The following is a 24,306-nucleotide window of genomic DNA, read 5'->3' on the forward strand; positions in this document are numbered from 1 at the left end:
TCCGAGTATATTAAAAAAAAACAATTCCATATTGTCACGATCAGATTGATTAGTCAATACTGCATGTCAGAAAAAGTTGAGCTTTTAAAACTTACTATGAAATACATGATAAATAGAAAGTTCAGGTGTAGGAAATGAGAATCGTTTGCATGCTTTACCCCCAGATGTTTTCCCTTTCTGTTTTTGCTTGCTGCAGGACTCTGTGAACTCTACCCCTGCCAACCAGTAGTTAAGTGCCTGTGTTCCCCCTCCTAACATAGTTAAATTAGTGTATTTATAATGGACACTTTTAACTTGCCTATATGTCCCTAATATATGGTACAAAGTGGTCCCAGGGCGTTAAAATTTGACAGGTCAAATAAATCCTATAGACAGGTCCAGACCTCCCTTAAAATATTCATAATTCATACCTAAGTAGACCGTGTAGCCCACAAGACAAGGTCCATGGTATTTTTAAGAAGGACATGTAGGCATTTAATGGTTGCAAGTAATCACATTGAGTAGTATCAAAAAGGTAGTTTCACTGCAGGAAGGAGGACTTGTCCATTGAGAAACACTGGGAAACACTATTAAACATTGAATTTGCTATCACCAGTTAGGAAACAGATAAAATATGATTCAACAACTCTTTTTAATATTTATTAGAAGCCCAAATTTATGGTGAAGTCAGATTTGTAAAAATAAATATGAGGGAAAAGTAACTTTTAGAAAGTTACCTTTTCCTTGTTCGAAAAACTACTTGAGCGTAATTCACATAAGCAGGCCAATTGTCACCCAGCTAATAAATGGTTTGAACACTTCCTCCAGAGCAGAGAGCCTCCCCTGTCACAAGCAGATGTCAGATGACACCTGGACAGACCCCTTGATTTGTCTTTTTAATCAGGCGCATACCTAACCCAGTGGCAGGAGAGCTTCCCTTAGAGCTGGGCTTGGTGTGACCACCAGGGAGAGGCTGCTTATTTCCCTGGCCGCACCTCTGGGTAGGAACACAGGTTCTGCATAAGGGGATTAGAGTTTCACCATCTTTGATTTAGGCAGAGATGGGCAATGTGGGATTCTTCATAGTAGGGCACACATGAAATTCGATAAACATTGGTAGGGTTATCCCTCAGACAAGAGGATTTTCCTGGGCATGAAATTCACATTCTCCTGCTCTGAGCTTTCCTGCTAAAAACCATCAGCCTCCCCAGACCAGTCCAATAACTATTGAGTGCTGTGGAGCCATCTTCAGCTACAAACTGCTACCTTGCCCTACCGAGGATGTTTGACTTTCATATTTCAGACTAGATGACAAAGTAAAACCTTTGATTTTGTTGAACCTGGTTTCTGTATCTTACCCACGCTCCACTGTGGTCAGCCTGAAATCACACCTAGATCCCAGCCTATCAACAACAGTTAAATGTGGTTGGCACATTTTGGTTTTATTGTAAACTTCACAAATTCCTATTTCCGGTTCCTCTTATTGGATTTTTGTGTTTTGGAATCATTTAATAATTACTATTTACTCTTATTTTTCTAATTTGGTATAGGATTTTATTTTTAGCATGATATGATTTTATTATTGTTTTGGTACCGCTAAAATACTTGCCACATTGTTCTAAGTTAAGCCTCTCTGATCTCTGCCATAACTACCAGGAGGTTGAGCCCAGATTGATTTACTAACTTTGAGGGTTCACCCTGAATGGGGTTTTGATTATTACTCAGAGTGTGTAGTCACCCTTGCCTGAGTAACTACTCAATTTCTTAAAGTAAGGTTATTACAAAACTCACAGAGAACACATGACAGGACAGCAATGACAAAACACATGTGCCTAATTCTAAAATACACGTACTTATTGTCTCTCTGCTCCTTAGAATTTTCCTTCTGAGCTTGGAAGGTTAGCTGATCAGCTTTCAGGGCTCTCAGGAACAATGTGTCATGCAGGTGTACTGTAAATGCGGCTGGGACAATAGTGCTTAATCTCCTGGGCCTTAATGGGGTTACAAAGCTGTGAAAAGCCTGACTTGCACTTCAAAAGACTGTGCCTTTTTCTCACACAAAGAAATTCACAATAGCCTATTGTGCCCGCAGACAGACTCGGACCAGGTCAGGGATTCAGGAAATTCCAGATACTTCTGTGAGGAGAAGCGCCATAAGTTTCACCCACTTCAAAGGAGGCACCAGGTATAACAACAGGACACTCAGACACCCTCTTCAATTCAGTTCTGGACCTGTGGAAGGAATCTCAAAGGATTGCCTGCTGCTGTGGCCTGCTGTGTAGTTCAGAAGGACTGCTTTGCAGGAACCGGGACTGCTCTTCTGCCTGAAGCCTGCTTAGAGCCCCAGAGGTCTGATCTTCTCCGTGAACCTAGGAATCCCAGACTGACTCTATGGGGCTTATTGGCTGGCCTGCTGATCAGGCCTCAAAGACAGAAAAGGCTCCAAGCATCTAATGCCCACACTGGGGACCCAGCTTCATCGATTCCTGACCCTCCAAATAGTGACTCTCCAGGCAGGGAACCTTGGAAGTAGCGCAACAGATTCCCAGATAGCCAATTGCAAAACTTTAGACAGAAAATATTTGCCCAAAAACTGCCAAGAGAACCAAGAGGAGACTAGGACCTACCTGCTCGTTTATCCACCCAAGGTGCATCGCCGATTGGCCTGACTTCTCGAAAGCTCCTGCCACATTCTTCTCCACAGCAGTAAATCCTGTTCAGCAGCTCTTTTAGCAGAAGGTTTTAGCCAACCTTGTGCAGCTGTTGTCAGCTACAGCCTTAAGCTTCATACCAGTGGAGATTGTCGACTTCCAAAAAATAGACTACATACAAATGTAGGAATCTTCAACATTCATCCAGGGGCCTTGCCCCTATAATCTTTACCTTCTCAGATATTTTCTTCCAAAATTTCTTGGAAGTCTGAAGGTAAGTGGAGACTAGGCCCAATCTACATTGTGTTGCCAACTCACACTCTATTGTGTTCTTCCATAACCTTTGACTTTTGACTGGTCTTGTGTGACTAAATGTCCACAGTTGGCACTTAGATTTCTTAGGCACTACTTTACACTTAAAATTTTAAAAATTCGGAACTCTGGTTCTACTGATTGGATTTTTGTTGTTTTGATGTCAAATAATCCTTAAAATGTACTCTATTGTACTAAATTAGTTGGAATTCTTTTGTGTTGTGGTGTCGCTTTATTGCTATTTAAGTGTTGGATAAATACTTGACATATTGCTTCTAAGTAGTTAAGCCTGGCTGCTTTTGACCCAAGCTACTGTTAGGCACAGGTTAATTTAGTGACTTTTGTGGTTTTAACCTGACAAGGATTGTAAAGGGTTCAAACTCCCCTCAACACACAATACAATTTTTCACAATATTTTATTCACTTTCAGAGAATGAGAGGGTCTTCTCCTCAAGTCCCTCAGCCATGTTGAGGGTAAGAATTTTACGAGCAGCTGGATGGAATCGGATGGTGCTTGGAAGACAGGATGATGGGGCTTCTAAAAGAGAGAGGGTCTGAATGATCATATAATGGCAGACTTTCCTATATGTCATTTGTGTTTGTTGCAGAAGGTGGAGGTCTCAGCCCCAAGCAGGGAGACGCTGCACTTGGAGTGGCGGTTCCGCATTGAGAGGTAGACACTCCGCATGTACTCAAAGAAGACCAAATGTGATACAGTCACATGATCAAAGTAGTAAGGGTTTATGTACCTAATATATATGGTTTAAGTTAGGATTTTATTACATCTACTCTAAAATATGAGTGTAGTATGTGAGATATTGTGATTGCATGTTAGTAATAAGTGTTACACTGTTTGAGAAAACGAACACTCAACTATTTTTAAACTGAGGCATAGCATATTAGTTTGCAACATTATGCGTTGTATCAGAACTGTCTAAGAATGTTATTTATGCACAATGTGTTAGTCAATCACCATTTACAATTGACAAGAGACTGTCCAACCACATAAATGCAGCCACATAAACTTGTGTCTCAAGAGAAAAATTAGTTACCTAATTAAACACACACTTATATCCGCATCGCTGCGGCGGCTTTTCCCGCTGTGTGCGGCAATTTTCAAAATACCGTGTTACATAACGAGCTCAGCTCGTCATCAGCATACGAGCGCCGTAGCTCTGACATCTGTTTTGTACCCACGCAGGGTACCTGGATGTGAGTGCAGATCAGGGTCAAGATCTATATGTAAGCACCATTATATGGTGATGATATGCAACAGGCTACAACAATCTTGCACACAATTTTTAATGAGTACTCTAGCCCCCCTTTGTACAATCAAGACATCTGAATCGCGACATGAGGAACCCAAAAGTGCATTAAATTGTGTCTCATATATGTATGTGTTCCTATGGTGGATCCAACTATCATGTTAAACTATCATGTTCAACTATCATGTTAGCGGGATAGCAACCTTATAGAGGGCTGTGTAGTGTTTGGTCATCTCTGCATGAATTTCATGTTGAGTATATATTGTGGGGCCACCCGCAGGGCGTATTGTGTGTATAGGGTATCTAGATTGTTCTTGCCGCAGTGCCAGGCCAACAGCCTGCTAGGACTATCTGACAGCCCACGCATGCTTGCCGAGTGCGCCTTATAATGGAGACATCACAGCCACTCTAACAGGCTAGTGAGTTTGCTTTGTCTCTTGCAAATTTGTTGTGGGTCGCTCGTGCCTTGCGCCAGTTGGGTTTTGTGAGGCAAAAGATCCTGTTCGATTATCCCAAGTCTTGGGTGAGATGTTTGTGTATATTCCAGACCAGCCCCATACTACTTCCCCTGATGACCAACTTGATTGCCTCCCATTCGGAGGATATGCTGCGAGTAGATCCAGCGTTACTTTCAAAGTATTGTGTTGTCACTGTTTCTAATGAAGCGCCAAATGCGCCGCCGGTTGGAGATGCCAGGTCGGGACCATGGGAGGGCCAGTGTCCCAGTTAAGCTGCAAAAGCTAGGGATTGTGGCCAGAATGTGTGTGACCTAAGTGGTCAATAGTTTAATTGAGCGGCTATAATGAGGGGGAACCTACAATGCGATTCCGTCGCACATGCAGGTCGTGCACAGGGGAGTGGAAGGAATATACAAGGGTGTCCGGGCGCATCAAATATCCGCCATTGGACCAATGCACAAGCCAGTCATTCAGGGCCGGCGCATTTAGGAGGCTGATGTACATGTCAGTGGGGGAAGGAGCGATCTAAAAGAGGATCAGGCACTGAATTGATGTCCCCTCCCAGGAGTCACAAGATATCAGACCAGGGTCAAGCAGGCATGTGAGGTGGAGTAGGAAGACTGGCTAATCTGTATTTGAGGTGTATATATTGAACCTATGACGATAGGCTGCCCATTTAATCGGCCTTTCACAAGAACATATCGGCCGTCTGGGTTTGTCTTTACCTCTTCTGCTATAAAAAGGGTGCCAGCCCTGGCCCATATTAGCGACTTCCTGGCCTGAGTGGAGTAATTAGTGCTGAACACCTGCCCTCGCCAGCACCTGTGGAGCCTGAAGGTGACCTTGTGGTTTAGCTCTGGTGTAGTCCCTTGCAGAGGGCAGCAGCCTTCATTGAGTTCTATATGCAGCTGCAACGTATTTGCTGCTTCGCAGCCCCCTAAAATGAAGTTTTGCGCATGGTCGTCTCCCTGCTCTGCCGCCCCTGGGAAGGCAGAACATCAGACGTGCATATTCCAGGTCTATGTGTTTTAGATAATGCCATCAGATCAGAGGTCTGCGGTGTCACCTCGGGGAGGTGCTGCGAGTCAGGCTTCTCCGACCACAAATAAGCCCGCTCCTCTTCATTCATGGATTGGGTGGATTTGGTGTCTGTGTCTAAGCTGTGATGCTGGTCACTTATCGCTGCTGGAATCGGGGCTTTCCGGCGCTCTGTGATTATCTGTTCCAGTTTGGGAAGCGTAATCTGAGTGTCTAACTGTGTCGCAGTTTTGTGCTTTATTCTTTTCCGTGGCTTCTGTCCCGTCACGTCCCCTGTTTTGCCTCTGGGTCCGGATGCTCCGAGGTTAACCCCATTTCCTCCAGCCATTTCCAAATGTCTTTGGGGAAGTCGAAGAAGTGGTTGGATCTATCTGCCACCACGCAGAGTCGGGCTGAGAACAGGAGCAAATAGCGCATATTCAGCTCATGGAGGCATTTCTTCACTGATTGAAAGGAGCTTCTGCGTTTTCCACTTGGGTGGTGTAGTCTGGGAACAGCATGACGCAGGCATTGCTCACTCTTATATCTGGGGATTTTCGAGTCTCCTTTAGGATAGCATCTCTGTCTCTGTAGTTTAACAACTGGATCAGAAAGGGTCTGGGCCTTGTTCCGGGGGGAGCCTGCGGGCCAGAACCCTATGTGTGCACCCCACAGGAAACCTAGGGGGCAGTGCTCCTTCAGGTAAAAGGTCTCGTAACCACCTCTCTGCATAGGACACTGGGTCCCGGCCCTCAACATCTTCCGGCAGTCCCACCACCTGCACCTTATTGCATCAAGACCAGCCCTCTGCATCTTCCAGCTTCTCCTCCAGGACCTGGATCCTGGTTGTGTGGTTGAGCATTGTGGTTATGTTCAAGTTAGTGGCAGGGAGAAGCTCCATGATCGCCGTTTCGTGGGTCTGTACTTTGTCTGTTAGCTTCTGATGGTCTGATTGCAGCAGCATGAAGTCAGTGGGTGGTCACCCTGTCAATCTTTGCCTATAAGGGGGAGCGAGTTTGTTCCAGTGTTGTGCCAAGCTTCTCTACTGCATTCAGGACCATGTCCAGCTTTTTTAACAGTGATTGGTGCTGGGGTTCAGCATTTCGTGTGGCCTGGGTTTCATTAGCCCCTCTGAGTCTGGGCGAGTGGGTACCTGAGGAGTAGTGGACTGTAACCGACCCAGGACCAGCTGTTGAGCAGTAGGCATATGTCTGCCCGATTCGAAGTCACTTCCTTGGGTATGCAAGTGTTGCAGTGTCCCAATCTGTACCTCCAACGCAACAGACACGGAGGGGTTGATCAGAAATTACTTGTGCGGGCACCACAGGCACCAATGATAGACAAAGTTTTGTACAGTATTCGGGTTCAAGCTTCTTGGTGCTGGCCTCCGTGCAAGTCTCTAGGCAGTGCAGCAGGCAAGGCATGCCAGCACCCCTCACGTGTTTTGGCACTGGACCACTTCTGCCCTGGAGCTCTCCACAGAGAAGGGAAAGGGGAGAAAAGGCCTGGTGTGAAGCTACTTCTCTGCTCGCTGATGCCAGTGGGTCGGCCCAACTGTCTCTAACCATGCTGTGTGTTCTCCCCTTGCCTTCAGCCACCCCCTTCTCAGGGGCTGCTGCCCTGACTTCTGTGTCCCCAACTATTGTTGTGGTCATGGCAACGCAGGCCTCCGGCTGCGCTGCTGGAGAGGTGCTCACTCTCTTTGGGGGTAGTGAGCATGCCTTGGTTCTTCTAGGCCACCCTTATGGGGTTGCGCCACTGGAGGAGTGCTCAGTCTCTTTGGGGGGAGGGTGGGCATGCCTTAAGTCTCCTAGGCTGCCGTCATGGGGCCTGTGCATGTGGGTGCTTCTATCTGGGCCAGTAAGCATATCTGTTGTCCACGCCAATCAACTGCGGGAGTAAGGGGAGGCAGAACGAGCCCTGCACAGATGCCTGCCCTCTGTCGGACCTGGGCCCAACATTACCCCCTGTTCCTTCCCAGCACTTCTCCTCCCTCTTCTCTCCTCACGTCCACCTCTCATTTGCGTCTCCCACTGCAAATCCGTAGAAGACTGCCTGTCTTGCGTTCTTGGCTCGCCGCTCAAAGATAACTTAGTCAGACGAGTGCAGGTCACCACATCTTCCGGTGGGACACTTACCATATTCACGGAGTGTCACTACATTCTGCATCTCACTGCAAAGTTGCAGCACTCCGGGTCTTCTCTGCCTTGCCTCCCGCACTCCCTCGTTGTTGCGGGCACCTCCTCAATTGGATGTATCGTACTGATCCACGCTATATCAGCATCTACAGGCAGTCACGAAGACTGAAGGGTCTCGGAAGAGTCCACGCTAGCTGTGTGATCATGAAGGTAGGCGGGCCGGCCACCACATGGTCCTGGACCCATCAGCCCTTTATTGCCTTTTTTCACCTCACAGTTTCAGCTCTAGATGAATCTATGGCACCGGGAGCAGGATCTCTCGTTTGTAGCATGTGGATGTTGCCTCTGTTGGAGAGGATTTACATGATAATAAGGGCAAGCAACAGAGTGATACTATGGTAAATCCGCCATCTTAGCAACTTAGCCACGCCCCTCACACATAGATTCACCATAATAAAGCAAAATCCAAACAATGTGCAATATTTTGACACACAGACACACATATATATATATATATATAATTATATATATATATATATATATATATATATATATATATATATATATATATATATATATATATATATATATATATATATATACATATACACACAAAATATACAATGTAGCAGGACTTACATTAAGTGGTGCTTGGTTACCTCCTGAACACACTTTGTGACACTGAAGAAGGCAGACTATGCTGAAATGCATTCTCCGTGAATAAAGTCCTTCCATGGCTCTCCCCTGTGTGGCCTCTGCTCTGTCCATGAGGAAGAGGTATTGGTGATGTTAAGCGCGTCAGCCAGAGGCGCGTTTCAGAGGCCCCCACATTGCAAGATAGCCCGGACCCCACTGGTTTCTGCTCTGGCAATTCTTCAGCGTTTTTCTAGGGATTGAAAGGCCCGGGCCCACCACTGTGATTTGGTAAGAGATAGGGCGATCATGAGGTGAAGTCAAAATGCTAGAATAAGTCTCACCAGTGAGTCATTGTCCGATTCTGTCTCATCTTCTTTCAGTGTAGTATGTCAGAGGATGTGACTGGCAGCATGGCCATTGAGAGGAGAGGTTTAAAAAAGGTACGACTGTCATTTAAGGAATCTCAAATTATCCACTATATACTCATATGATCGTTAGCAGGAGATTGGTTTTAATTGCACTAAGGACTGTCCTGCCCCCGGCACAACCATTTGGTAATATAATACCCCCCTGAGCCACCTACCTGGAACAATATTGCATTCTGGGACCTGCAGTCCACAAGAATATCGTGAACTGTAATAAGGTGAGCAGGTACACTTGTTTGGGGGTGGAGCGTGCTTTGGCCAATGACAACGTGGCAGGACTTACAATAAGTGGTGCTTGGTTACCTCCTGAACACACTTTGTGCCGCTGAAGAAGGCAGACTATGCGGAAATGCACTTGCCTTGAATAAAGTGCTTCCTTGGCTCTCCCCTGTGTGGCCTCTGCTCTGTCCGTGAGGAATTTGGGAAGAGATAGGGCGGTCATGAGGTGAAGTCCATGGCATCATCTCCTCCAATATGCATTCCCTTAGTTTCCTTTCCTTTGTTAGGCAGGCTTCTGGGTTATCTGCAGAAGGAAAGGGTAGATCTGACTCCTCTTGACTGTGGATGAGTTTTTTCCTATGACTCAGGATTATGTCCAAAATGCTAGAATAAGTCTCACCAGTGAGTCATTGTCCGATTCTGTCTCATCTTCTTTCAGTGTAGTATGTCAGAGGATGTGACTGGCAGCATGGCCTTTGAGAGGAGAGGTTTAAAAAAGGTAGGACTGTCATTTCAGGAATCTCAAATTATCCACTATATACTCATATGATCGTTAGCAGGATATTGGTTTTAATTGCACTAAGGACTGTCCTGCCCCCAGCACAACCATTTGGTAATATAATACCCCCCTGAACCACCTACCTGGAACAATATTGCATTCTGGGACCTGCAGTCCACAAGAATATCGTGAACTGTAATAAAGTGAGCAGGCCAATGACAACGTGGCAGGACTTACAATAAGTGGTGCTTGGTTACCTCCTGAACACACTTTGTGGCGCTGAAGAATGCAGACTATGCGGAAATGCACTCCCCTTGAATAAAGTGCTTCCTTGGCTCTCCCCTGTGTGGCCTCTGCTCTGTCCGTGAGGAGGAGGTATTGGTGATGTTAAGCACGTCAGCCAGAGACGCGTTTCAGAGGCCCCCACATCGCAAGATGGCCCGGACCCCACTGGTTTCTGCTCCGGCAATTCTTTGGCGTTTTTCAAGGGATTGAAAGGCCCGGGCCCACCACTGTGATTTGGGAAGAGATAGGGCAGTCATGAGGTGAAGTTCTTGGCATCATCTCCTCCAATATGCATTCCCCTAGTTTACTTTCCTTTGTTAGGCAGGCTTCTGGGTCATCTGCAGAAGGAAAGGTAGATCTGACTCCTCTTGACTGTGGATGAATTGTTTCCTATGACTCAGGATTATGTCCAAAATGCTAGAATAAGTCTCACAAGTGAGTCATAGTCCGATTCTGTCTCATCTTCTTACAGTGTAGTATGTCAGAGGATGTGACTGGCAGCATGGCCGTTGAGAGGAGAGGTTTAAAAAGGTAGGAATGTCATTTCAGGAATCTTAAAATTATCCACTATATACTCATATGATCGTAACTGGTCTTCCTTTTCTACTTGGTGCTCAGAGAACTATCCTAATCCACTAGATTGTGAATTAGAATGCATTTTGGATTTCCTTCAAAATTGATTCAAGAAAGTGTTGGTAATCACTACTTTATGAATACAATGGGTGGCGATAAGTTATCGCCCTTGGGGTATCCTTGAAATGTAGACGATTGTTGAATAGTTTCTCCTTGATTAGGCCTCCTTTAAAATCGATAGTTTCCTCAAAGGATTATCCAATAGTCCATAAGGCTCTAGAATCTTCTCTCTTTGACATTTAGGGCCAGATGTAGGTGGCTAAATACCGGTCGGTAACGCCGAAATTCGTTATATTTCAGCGTTACCGACTGGTATTTACCCATGTACGATGTAGGTATTACTGAACGCCATCGGTAATAAGGAATCAGTAAAAATAAGGGAAACCAGTTACCGATTCCTTATTCACCGATTGGCAGATACTGAAACACAAAAATACCAAATCGGTAAATAAGAAATTGGTAATTAATCGCAAATGCGATGTACCAAGATTCGGGAATAAGAGGTTTGCCAAAAATTGGTATTTAAGAATCGGACATTACCACTGACTCAAAGCAGGTGGTAATCAGGTGCACTGCATATAAACAGCCCCAAAATGCAACAGTGTGAAAACAATGGTTGCCCTCTACGTCATAGCAAGGCAGCTACATTTGCAAGCAGCCGGACTGAGGGTCTGAAGACCGGAGGAGCGTGTGCACAGACTGCGTGTCACACTGTTCCAAATGACTGAGGCAGAAATACATGAGAGGTACAGGCTACACGCACAAACCATCCTAGTCCTGATACGGGACCTGCACCCATTCCTGGAGCATCAGACACCAAGGGCGCACGCCATACCAACACATGTGCCGGTACTCTGTAGCCTGCACCTACTTGCATCAGGAAGTTACCAGGGTGTGATAGCTGTGGCAGGTGGTGTGTCACAGAGTTGCCTGTCCCATTTCTTCAGCTCCTTCTTGGATGCCATGATGCAGAGCATGCATCACTACATACACTTCCCCAGCACACAGGCGGAATTGTAGAAGACAAAGCTGGATTTCTACCAAAAGGCACAGTTCCAGTCCCACCTACCAATCTGCCCACCTGCTGCTACAGAATACATATACCGCAACCACAAATCCAAGCATTCCATCAACGTGAAGGTGATATGTGATGCAGAAAACATCATCACTGACATTGTGGCCAAATTTCCAGGACTCCTACATATTCAGGAACAGTGGGATCTACAAACGTCTGGCTGGTGGTGAATTTGGAGAAGGATACCTGCTAGGTAAAACAATGTGACACACCCTGATGTATACCTTGGATGAATGTATTGGTGACTCCAATTAATTGCACTTCCTTTCCCATTTAGGTGACATCGCTTATGCCGTGCGGTCATTCATCCTAACGCCATACCTCAACCCCTCAACCCTAAGTGAAAGAAGATACAATGTGACACATAAAAGCGCGCGCAATGTTGTGGAGCGCACCTTTAGACTACTGAAAAGCAGGTTCCGTTGCCTCCAGAAAAGTGGAGGTGCACGCCAGTACTGCCCCATCATCTTCTGCAAACTAATAGCAACATGTGCAATGCTGCAAAACCTTGCCACAAAGAAAGTAACAGCAGTGGAACTAACTGACTCTGTGGATGAGGGTGAGGACTATCCACAGCCAGAGCACAGCGCAGCAGGTGTGGCAGCAGCAAAGGATGGGAGACACAGACGGGCTGAGATCACACGCAACTTTTTCTGAGTAAGTAAGGAGACATAGCCAGTTACTGTATGTGAGTGATGGTGTTTAATGATCATAGCACACCACCACAAATTGAAGTGCATCACATGTTAGGCCTCAACCAAATGCAGTGTCCATACAAAAAATGGGTTACATCACCCATTTGAGTAAAACCATGACATGGCTCGCTCTACTTCCTGCGTCCACGTGCTGCACTGCTGCTTTCCTTGGCTCCACTGCCATCATTGCCAGCCTGTCCTGTGGCAGCGCTGTGGTGTTTGCTGTGCCTCCTGGACTCTGTGGGAGGGGGCGTGATGCTACAATGGCTACTAGCCTCTTCACTGTCACCCACATCACCTGCAGTGGCTACCTTGTCAGTTTGTAGCACTTCAAGTGCACTGGTCACTGTGACCAGCCCCCTTGCCACATCACAGCTGCAGTGGGCCATCTCCTCCTGCATGGCCACCGAGAGCCTGCATAGCAGAGAGGTGGCAGTGGAGAGGCGGTTCACCGCCTTGGTGTAATTGTCAAGTTTCTGCCTCTACCTGCACCTTGACAAACAGTCCTCATCTAATTTGCTGCACAGCAGCCTCACTGCCTCAGACACGTCCCTCATGCGCTCAGACACTGTAGTGTTCAAGGAACAGATGCCACTCTCAATACGCTGCATGTGGCCATTCATCTGTCCCAACTGCTGCTGCACTGACCTAATGGCCTTTCCTTGCAGGCGCTGGACCTACAACATGTTCCCCTCAAGGCCAGCAAACATCCTCTCATCTTCGCCCTTGCACTGCGGCATCTGGAACATGTGTGGGCGTGCTCTGTGGGGGACTGTGAGCCTGCCCCGTTGGCATCCTCAGCCACCGTGGACTGTTGTCCTCCTGTGCTGTCCTCCTCGGACACCTCCATCTGCTGGAGGGTGGCCACTGCATGCCTGCTGCCTCTCGGTGCTGGTTGCGTTGATGGTGGTGGTGGTGATGATGGTGGTGGTGGTGATAGTGGTGGTGGTGATGATGGTGGCGGTGGTGGTGGTGGGGTGGTGTGGCCTGCAGGTGACTGAACCTCCTCCTCTGGAGAACCGTAGCCTTAAGGCCGGGCGGCGCAAGGTACGCCTGAAATCCCCGGAATTTACCTGCCTTGTCAAATACAGAGACACGGACTCTTCGTCTGGCGTAGAAGATTGTATTTATTAGCTGCAGCTAGTACAGTGGTCTTAGAAGTCGTCGATATAACGAGGTTCAAAAGAGCCTGCCACTTAACTCCGTGGCGCACAGGCTTATATACGGTACAATACAATGTAAAATATAAACACACAAGAGCATGAGGCATAGGCAAATGTTATAGACAATGCTTAAGTCTAAAGTAACCCAAGTTCCCGGTTATATTTGTCACTCGACCCCTTAAGTAAATTACAAACAAATCCACACAATTCAGTTTACAAGTAGAGAAAAACACAGCTGTGTACTCTGGAAGGACAGTTGTGAAACAGGAGAATGCATGAGACATGTAGCGAAGGACAGTAGATAAGATAACCCACAGGAAAGAATGGTGCGAACCAACAAATAGTCAGGACGGGGATTAATCAGCTCAGACAGGAATTAGTGTACTCGGCCAGGCCCTGACACTCGTTAGTAAACAAGGGCAAAGAAGCCACCTGACACGCGAATGCAGAAACGACAAAAACATCGCGCTCGCCGCGCTGCCTGAGTGCAACACAAAATGGCGGCGGTTACAAAATGGAGGCTGAGCACGAACGAATTCGCGATTTACAGAACCTCAGACCCTCCGTTTGCCATTACTCAGGCAAAGACAAACCAACTCATGCTAATCTGAGTCAGAATCGACATCAATGTTCATGAGATCCTCAAGCTGTTGCTGCACCATCATCCTAATATTCTCTGTCTTTGGAGTTACGGACTGTGGAACACATAGAGTAGCCAGTAGGCCACAAACTGCAGGACCACATTGAATACACAAACAACAAGAGAATATGATAGCTAAAATTGCTCCAAGGAACGTTAGGATCTTCCATCCCCAAGTTGACAATATTCCCCAAAACCATCCCATAAAAGACCAATCTCCTTCGTCCTGATGAATCGACTCGGAGACGGTATGCAATCTGAAAATGGCCTGGTATATTGTCGGAGCATCATCTGGAATATAAATGCAGCAACTAGATCCGATCAATCTACAGACACCTCCTCGGTCTGCTAAGATCACATCTAGCGCAATCCGATTCTGCAACGTCATAAGACGGTCAGCCTGAAGCTCACCGTAATATTACTCAGGGCACCTGCAGTAACATTGATGGTGGTCTCGACCACGCAAACCAATTGCCTGATGTGTCTGCTGTTGGCCATTGGACCGCAAAAGGGAAGGAATCCTTTAAGGAAGTCTCCTCCCTCTTGTTCTGCTGTGTCTTTTGGCATCAAATACACCTCAACTATGTCTAATTTTGTGATGGTCTGACCAAGCCGTATATGTAGGAGGAAGGAGAAAAGCAATATAACAAGTTCCAGAAAAGTTGGAAGGGAGCAACGTATAAGCCCTGTCATTGCAAACAAAATATGTTCCTTGAGACGGAACCAATGGAGGGAAATCAGGAGACGAGAAAATGTGAGTGTACAGACAACTCTGTTTGCCGTCAGTCTTCTTGCCATTAATTTGAAGACAAAAATTACCTTGATGGGGTACGGTCCATTCTGGCAAAGACCCACCCTTTCTAGTTTTGTCGCCAAGTGTAGAAACATAATGGGTAACATTCCATCCCTCATAAGCTCTCTTCTCATCTAATGGAATCTTGTTCTTCTCTACGATCTTAGCCATCACCACTATTTCCTTAATTAAAGAGCTGTGGCTAAAATCCAATCCATTCCGAAAAGTTTTAACGGAACTTCTAAGTCTGTTGTGGTATGCGGCCGAAAACATAGCCAGATAGGCCCAAGCTGAACCCTCATATGAAAAAGGAAGAACCAGATATGGCATTCCCTTATGTGTATTGTGTGGCATAAGTCCGCACACCCAACAATCAGTCATATTAATAGCCAACTGATGCTGGTGTAACAGCTGGACAAATGTATTGTTCATGTATTCGGCTCTCCTTATCTGCTCATGCGGAGGTAGAGTATGCATTTTATGTGAAAGGACAGAAAGATGAGAAGGCAAAGAAGTCGTAGAATTAACAAAAATTTTCTGCTGCAGAACATGTACGATCCAACCTGTGCAAGCTAATAAAATACATAAAAACATAAAAACACACAAAGTTACGCCAAAAGGACTACGTAATAATTTACAATACTTTGATCTAATTTCCTGCTTCCTATTTTCCCTATCTATAATTATTGTACCATCCATCTTTATCTAAAAAAAATTGTCGCTCAGCAATCTTCCTTAATCACTCAGCTACTTACTTCTGTATCCTGAGGCACTAGCCACTTGCTAAAAGAACAAAAACCAGGTTACAGTCTGAGTCTCCTACCGTGACCCTGCGACGGAGACGGATGGCATATCTAATACTAATTAGCACACAAGAAACAAGGGGGCAAAAAAATCAAAAAGAAATGTCTTTGGTAAAAAGGAAAAAGAAAATGTCAAAGTGTTCAGTTCTTCGGGCCAGCTCTCGACCTCAAATTGTAACGTCTTTTGCTCGGCACAGTCTGGTCCTTAAACAAAGTCTCTGGATTGGTAGTGTCTATTCGAAGATGCGCAGGCACAGCGGCTTGAAGAATGTCGTCATCAACTTTCTCAGACTGAGTTCCATAAATTTGAGCGTCGCTGAAAGGCACAAAACAGGGAATCGCTTCAGATTCAGATTCTCTTACACCACTGCGGATCCATTGATCAAAGGGTAATGGCAGAGGCACTATCTTCCAGTGCATGCCATGAACCCAATTTTTCTTGCTGACCACTTTCACGGCTGTGCGAGTGATGAGCAGAACTTGTCTAGGCGCTGACCAGCGAGGCTCCAAGTTCTTAGTCCACTGAAAATTCTTGGTACAGACCCAGTCGCCAGGCAGGATGGTGTGACCTGGGTCTGTGGAAGCCTCTGGCAAAGCACTTTGTACCTGTTGGCGAATAACACTCAGATTAGCAGTCAAGTCATGCAGGTAGTCAATTAACAAAGGATATGGTATGTCTGAATATTTCTTGGGAGGAGGGACACCCCAAACATTTGCTAGGCGTCCGAATACCACTTCATATGGGCTAAGTCCCATACGAGAGTGCACAGTAGTTCTGGTTGACAAAAGAGCTAGGGGCAAGGCATCAGGCCAAGCAAGACCTGTGCTAGCTTGGATCTTAGCTAGTTTAAGCTTGAGTGTACCATTACAGCACTCAACCAAACCTGCTGACTGTGGATGGTTTGCCGCATGGAACTTCTGTTTGATACCAAGACCAGAACACACTTTCTGCATAATTTGACCCACAAATTCACTTCCATTGTCACTCCAGACAATTCGCGGCAAACCAAACCTGGGAAAGAACTCCTTGAGTAGTACCTTAGCAGTGGACAAAGCAGTGTTATCTTTCAAGGGGTAGGCCTCTATCCAACGGGAAAAGGCACATACCACCACCAGAACATACATGTTGCATTGATCCATGTGAATGTAATCGATCTGCAACACCTCAAAAAGATATGACGGGGGAGCAAAATGACCTGCCGTAGTTGGGGTACCCTTTCCTGGGTTATGCATTAAACAAACAATACAATGCTTAACCACATTCTCTGCACATTTTGGAATTCCTTCCTTCTGCCATACAGGAGCCAAGAGCTTACATATGCCTTTCGCACTAATGTGAGCTGGACCATGAGCCATAGTCACAACCGGCAACACATATGCATCCGGTAATAACCATCGCTGATGTTCCGACAACTCCGTCCAACAACCCATCGAATCTAACATTCCCATACTTTCTTTCCACGTACTCAATTCCTTCTCAGTAGCCTTTCCCTGAATCATTTTCACACTCTAAATCGTGTCTTCACACATTCCAATTTCCCTAACCCAATTCGCAGGACCTGCCACATACATTTGGCTAGTAGTGTCTCTAGCTGTAGTTTTTGCTACCTCATCTGCAAACGCATATCTGCAACCAACATCATCTATGACTTTCTTATGTGCACTGCACTTTATGATAGCTATCTGTCTAGGTAAAGTAAGTGACTCAAGAAGATCGGTCACCAACTGACCATGCTGAATCTTTGTCCCATGAGAGGTAAAGAATCCTCTCTCCCTCCATAATCTACCGAAACTATGTGCGACGCCAAAAGCATATTGGCTATCAGTGTACACATTCACTCTCTTTCCCTTTGACAACACACACGCTCTAGTCAAGGCTATTAATTCAGCTGCTTGGGCTGAATTATGTCCAACACGTGCCGTTTCAACAATTGTGCATAATGTGGTGACAGCATAAGCAGAAGTAGTTTCCCCATTTAAAAGCTTGAAACAAGAAACGTCCACCCATAGGATTCCATCCAGGTCCTTGAGCGGAGTGTCCTTCAAATCAATCCTACCCTTCGTTTCTTCTTCCATACGAAGAAAACAAACATGTTTTTCCTGAACGTCTTTCTCATCTGGGAATGGCAACAGTGTAGCTGGATTTAATGTATTACATCTTTTGATGTGCACATGACTTGCCAAAAGTGTCAGCTCGTATGCAGACAAACGAGCACTCGTGAGATGCTGTGTTCTTGTTCTATTCAACAAGGTATCCACTGCATGTCGAACCATAACAATGAGTGTGTTATCTAACACTAATCCAGCAGACTGTCTGATAGAAATCGCCGCATCTGCTGTAGCTCTGAGACAACTGGGCAAAGCTTTAGCTACTGGGTCTAATGTAGCAGAGAAATAGGCGCATGGCCTCTGCTTATCTGCAAATTGCTCTGTCAAGACTGATAATGCGCAACCCTCTCTCTCGTGAACATACAGTGTAAAGGACTTAATATAATCTGGAGTACCCAACACTGGAGCAGAATACAAAGCAGTAGGTAGGTCAACAAAACTTTTTTGACATTAATCCGTCCAAGGGAGCGGATGGGGCGTATCCTTCAACATAAGTGCCAACAATGGATTGGCCAAAAGTGAAAAATTAGGAATCCATTGTCTACAGTAGGAAGTGATACCCAAAAAGGCACACACTTCTTTCTGCGTTGTAGGTACAGACATCTGAAAGATAGCTTGAATGCGTTCTGGGGTCAATCGCCTTCCCTAGTTCGACAACAGATTACCTAAATAGGTAACCTCTTGGCGGGCATATTGCAACTTAGAGGGTGACACCTTATGATTTAGAGCAGAGAAATGATGCAACAACGCAACGGTCACACTCTTACACACATCTTCCGTATCAGCAGCCACCAACAAATCATACACATACTGAATGAGCGTAGCACCTGGATGCAAAGAAAAAGCATCAAGTTGCAACTTAAGAGCCTTGCTATAGACGGAGGGACTTTCACAATAGCCTTGAGGTGCTCTTTTAAATCGAAAACTTCAGCCACCTAGAGAGAAACCAAAAATATCCCTACTTTCTTCAGCAATAGGAATACTAAAGAAAGCATTCTTTAGGTCTATCACTGAAAACCAGGCTGCCGAAACAGGAATCATCGTCAATAAGGCTGTAATGTCTGGAACAACAGGAAACTGTGGTACAACAATTTTATTGACTTCTCTAAGGTCAATAACAAATCAATAAACAGGGGGCTGGGAAGGATCAGTTCTCTTAAGAATTGGGAGAACAGGACTATTACAAACATTGCCTCTTGTTTCTTCAACCACGCCCTTCTGAATAAATTCATCCACAATAGCCAAAAGCGCTCTCTCACCATTGCTTGAGATATGGTACTGGGGAATGCATGGCATTCTAATGTTTTCTTTGACTGTGACAACATACGGTGGGGTCTCAAGACGACCCACATCATTTGGACCCGTAGCCCAAAGACTTTCAGGAAGAGAGAGCAACTCAGGTGGAAACTGATCGCGGGATAGATACATAGAAGATGTCAATTTCTTTCCTAACGTAAGATGCACACCAGAAGGAAAACAATACAATGTTGCATGTAACCTTTTCAACAAATCCAGACCCAACAAATTCTCACCACAACCAGTTGTCAGAATAAGTGAAGCATCCAATTCATAGGGACCAATCGAAACAGGCAAGGGACAAGAAACCGGATTACGAACTGGGGCGCCAGAAAATCCAACAGAGGTATTTATTAAGCCAGGCAAAGGTGCCCCAGGGAGTTTAGAATGAATAATAAAACTTCTCAACGCACCAGTATCCAAAAGAAACGGCTCTGAAACAACCATAGCACTGACAGTAACACACGGTCCCTTTTGATCTACTGGAATCGACACAACTCCCTTAAATTCATAGAGGATGGAGGGAAAGAACGCTGCTCCTGAGAGGACACACCTTGTCCTCTACCTCTAGATCCTGACTAAAAATTACCACGACCTCGTGGAGAAGATGTTCCATTATTACGCTGTAATAAAATCGGAAAATTATTCTTAAAATGTCCTTCTTCCTTACAGTACGCACATTGATTAGGACCTACCAAAGATCGTGGAACAAAAGACTCAGGCTTCTGGAACACCTTCTGAAACTGTGAAGGTTGAGAAAACTGAGGCTGCGCAGGACGTGGAGGATAAGCCTGCTGCAAAAGAACCTTTGTTTTCAGATCTCTATTTTTCTTCTCTTGTTTCTCTTTCTCCTCCTTATCTCTATTCTCATAATACTGTGCAGTAGCCAATATTTTAGCTGGGGAAGAAACAGCCCATGCACTTTCAGAACTCTTTAATTTATTTGATAATTCGGGAAGCAAATTATATACAAACTTATCCACAAACAATTGCTGACCACCCTCTACTCTCAAATGCTGACCACTATGGTCAATAAACGTCTCTTCAAAACGAGTGAAGAAATCCGAGACGCTTTCGTCTTTCTTCTGCTTGCATGCGGCCAGCTTATCCCAATTTACTCGCACCGCAGGCATCATTGTCTTCATTAAATCAATTATTCTGCCAGGTAAGGCAGTAATCAGATTATCGGGCTTCGCACCACCCACTTGAGCTCTATTGGCGGCCCTAAGGGCATCCCAACTACCACCTAACTCAGCGTCATGATTCCGTGCCCATAATGCTTGCGGGACAACATTCCCAAATAACATATCAATATCGGCCAAATTCATGATACAAGCCTCAACTATCTGAGACAATTCTTTATAATACCCAGCAGGATTCTTACACGGGTCCGGAAAAGTCTGTTTAAGCGCCAATACTTCAGACCTTTTCCAGGGTTCGTGGACCCATATACGCTGGAAATGAGCAGGAATCAGTGGCGGACCAGCTACCGCTTCTCTCCATACGGTAGGAACTTCACACATCGGATAATGCTTAATACCCTGTTTATTAACAGAATCAGTCTCAGAAAGAGTCAGAGACAGAAACATGGCCCGAAATGCAACAAGTTTATTCACCGCGTCTGCAACTTGTGGTCCTACAATAAAACCTTTGTCAAAATCAGCTTGTAACTTCAAAAGCTCCGAAGGAACTGAATCTAGCTCCATATCCTCCCATCCTTTAATAGGAGTTTTACACATAACATTAAAAACATATCTCTGTGTGGGCTCCATCTACTGATGAAAAGAACTCATAATATCCTCAGTACTATATTCTAGCCCCTTCTCAATCCATTTACGAGCAAGAGATTCCAAAACTACTTTATCGTCCGTAAGAGGAAGTTGGCAACAAGATTGTCGTCTAGAAAAAGCTGGAGACATATTCCAGGACCCAAAGAAAGGAGAAAAGAAATTAGAGACAGCATCTGCTATTCTCCTCTGTGAGGTAGGAGAATCCCTAAAAAGAACAGGAGACATGACAGATGTAGAAGGCAACGGAGACTGAGACGTAGCCGATTGAGAAACAGGAGCAGGGGATTGTAGAGAAGGTGGGGGCTGAATTACAGGATGTAAAGGTGGAGCAGAGACAGGCAAAGGAGCATTATTTGGTTGAGCCAGTTGCTGAACAACCGGAATCGGAGCAACCATTGGTTGAGCAGCGGGAGGGGGGAATGGAGGTGCATTAGGATTTTGGGCATAGGGCGGAGGTAAATTTAATAAACAAGACATTAGGGAATCTTCTTCCAATTCCTTACTTTTATCTGAAGGAAAAGTAGGCAACATCGGATAGCATCGATCCATTGCCATGCGATGTTGTCTTTCCAATATCTCATTCGCACTGTCTACTTCATTATTTTTAAACTGCTGCGCAGCCTGTATAATTGATATGTCTTGTGCTTTCTTATCTTTTTTTGCTTGCTTAATTTCTTTCTGTTTGGCTTCCTTACGCCAAAGGCGAAAAGAGTCAAACATTGCCGGCCGGGCTTTCCTTTTGAAGAGAATCGCTTCCAAATTATCTAATGTGGCAGGGTCAAAACTATAATTTTGGGGCCATCTTAAAACTCCACTATTTTTCGTGTATCTGACCCATGTCTCATTAAAGGTAATGGGACCAATACCATGTTTCGAATAGAGCTCATAAGTGGGAGTTCCAACTGAAGGAATCAGACATGAATCCTCTAACTGGGAGTCCCTAGTACAACCTAAACAACACATTCTTTTAAACTTACTCAGTCCAGGCATTGTTACTTCTCTAGACTGCTCACAAACAACAAGGGGTATGAATTAATAAAACAGCACAAACGTACTCACCCCTTGTCTTCAGTTATTGCAATATCTGAATAAAAACCAAAAACAAAAACCAAACAAAGTTTGTGGGAGCGACCCACCAAATACTTAACTAAGGATCATCCTACACCAACGAAGGTCCGTCTATCGTCTCGCTTTACCAAACGTCATCAAAGGGTCCAAGGCAGGGCGACAGTCATGGCAGCAGCCATCAGCAGCCGTCAGAAAGGAGTAGCCGCGCTGTAAAAGACCTTCTGTCCACTTTCGACATGCAGGGGTCGATCACGTGGTGCACTTCCTCCGGAATTTTCTTGCGGGGCTCCTCACGACCCTCGGGCTCAACTGCTACCGCTGAAGTCACCCCACATTGGGCGCCAGTTGGAGAACCGTAGCCTTAAGGCCCGGAGGCGCAGGGTACGCCTGAAATCCCCGGAATTCACCTGCCTTGTCAAATACAGAGACACGGACTCTTCGTCTTGAGTAGAAGATTGTATTTGTTAGCTGCAGCTAGTACAGTGGTCTTAGAAGTCGTCGATATAACGAGGTTCAAAAGAGACTGCCACTTAACTCCGTGGCGCACAGGCTTATATACGGTACAATACAATGCAAAATGTAAACACACAAGAGCATGAGGCATAGGCAAATGTTATAGACAATGCTTAAGTATTAAGTAACCCAAGTTCCCGATTATATTTGTCACTCGACCCCTCAAGTAAATTACAAACGAATACACACAATTCAGTTTACAAGTAGAGAAAAACACAGCTGTGTACTCTGGAAGGACAGTCGTGAAACAGGAGAATACATGAGACATGTAGCGAAGGACAGCAGATAAGATAACCCACAGGAAAGAATGGTGCGAACCAACAAATAGTCCGGATGGGGATTAATCAGCTCAGACAGGAATTAGTGTACTCGGCCAGGCCCTGACACTCATTAGTAAACAAGGGCAAAGAAGCCACCTGACACACGAATGCAAAAACGACAAAAACATCGCGCTCGCCGCGCTGCCTGAGTGAGGGCATCACAAAATGGCGGCGGTTACAAAATGGAGGCTGAGCACGAACAAATTTGCGATTTAAAGAACCTCACCTCTTGTGTCCTTTCTGTTCTGGGTGCCTTTCCTTTGCTTTCCTCTGCTGCCCTGTGAGATGGCTTGTCTGTGAAGATATAATGTACAATTGCTCACTTATCTGGCATCATTTGCATTGTCATAAATGTCATGCCTGCCAATCACACTGACTGTCCTCTTCTTGCTAATTGCTAATTGGTGTCACATGCCTTTGGGTTCAGTGGACTGGCTGTTCTGACATGTGTTACTTCTGAATCCATCTCCCATAATGCATTGCAGGTTTTAAGTAAAACATTTACTGGAGTGGGAGTCCCTATGTGTCTTTGGGGATTGGGAGTAGGGAGTGGGGGGCACAGCATGCTGTGAATGCATCTTACCTTGTTTGTTGGCAGCTCTGGCTGAGCTGTCTGCATCCCCAATCCCACTCACTCTCTCCGGCTGGACGGTGGAATCGACCTGGAGATCCACTGCAGTTGGTGCAGGTGCTGCGTTCCTCCCTCCACCAGTGCGGTTGGCTTACTTCTGCCTCTCAGACAGCTTCGCCTCAGCAGACTTCCTCAGATCATACCATCTTTTCTTAGGGTCCTCAATGGAGCGCTGGGTGACGCTGAGGCATTTATTTTTTCTTGGATTGCAAGCCAAATATGCCTTTTCTGTGACTCAGGCACATGCAGGGACTTGGTCACATCCTCAATTAGGAACTCCAGCTCCTTCTCACTGATTTTGTGCTTCCTTTTCCTTTCGCCTACCTCCTTCTCCCTCTCCTGTTTGTCCATTTTGCACAGTTTTCTCTCCAAAATACAGTTCAGTTGCTCTTGGCTTCTCTGCTCAGCTCCCTGCCTCACATTCAGCTCCAGGTTAAGTGCACAAGCATGGGTATGGCCACTTCCTGTTTGGGAGGTAATGAGGATGCACAGGATTGGCTGATTCGACAATTACCGATTTTTTAAAATGCTGAATCGCTAATGACCAAATCGGTATTAAGGATTCGGTGATAACAATTCAGTAATGGGAATCAGTATTTTTTTTACCGATTCATTCCGAATCGCTATTTTTTAACGATAACTACCGAATCGGTAAATTTTACCGATTTATTACGTACATCTGAAATACCGAGTTCTTAATAACGAATCGGTAACATTCGCTATTAAGGACTCGGTATTTCGGGATTACCTACATCTGGCCCTTAATGTTTTATTTTTAGTAGCTGTAACATTAGCCCAAAGATTGGGTGAACTGGATTCTTTGTCCATCAGATCTGCATATATCTTGACATTTTCAGACAGATTTTTTCTCAAATTGGGGCCATTAATTTGCT

The sequence above is a fragment of the Lissotriton vulgaris genome, chromosome 8 (assembly GCF_964263255.1).
Source record: "Lissotriton vulgaris chromosome 8, aLisVul1.2, whole genome shotgun sequence".
Taxonomy (NCBI): Eukaryota; Metazoa; Chordata; class Amphibia; order Caudata; family Salamandridae; genus Lissotriton; species Lissotriton vulgaris.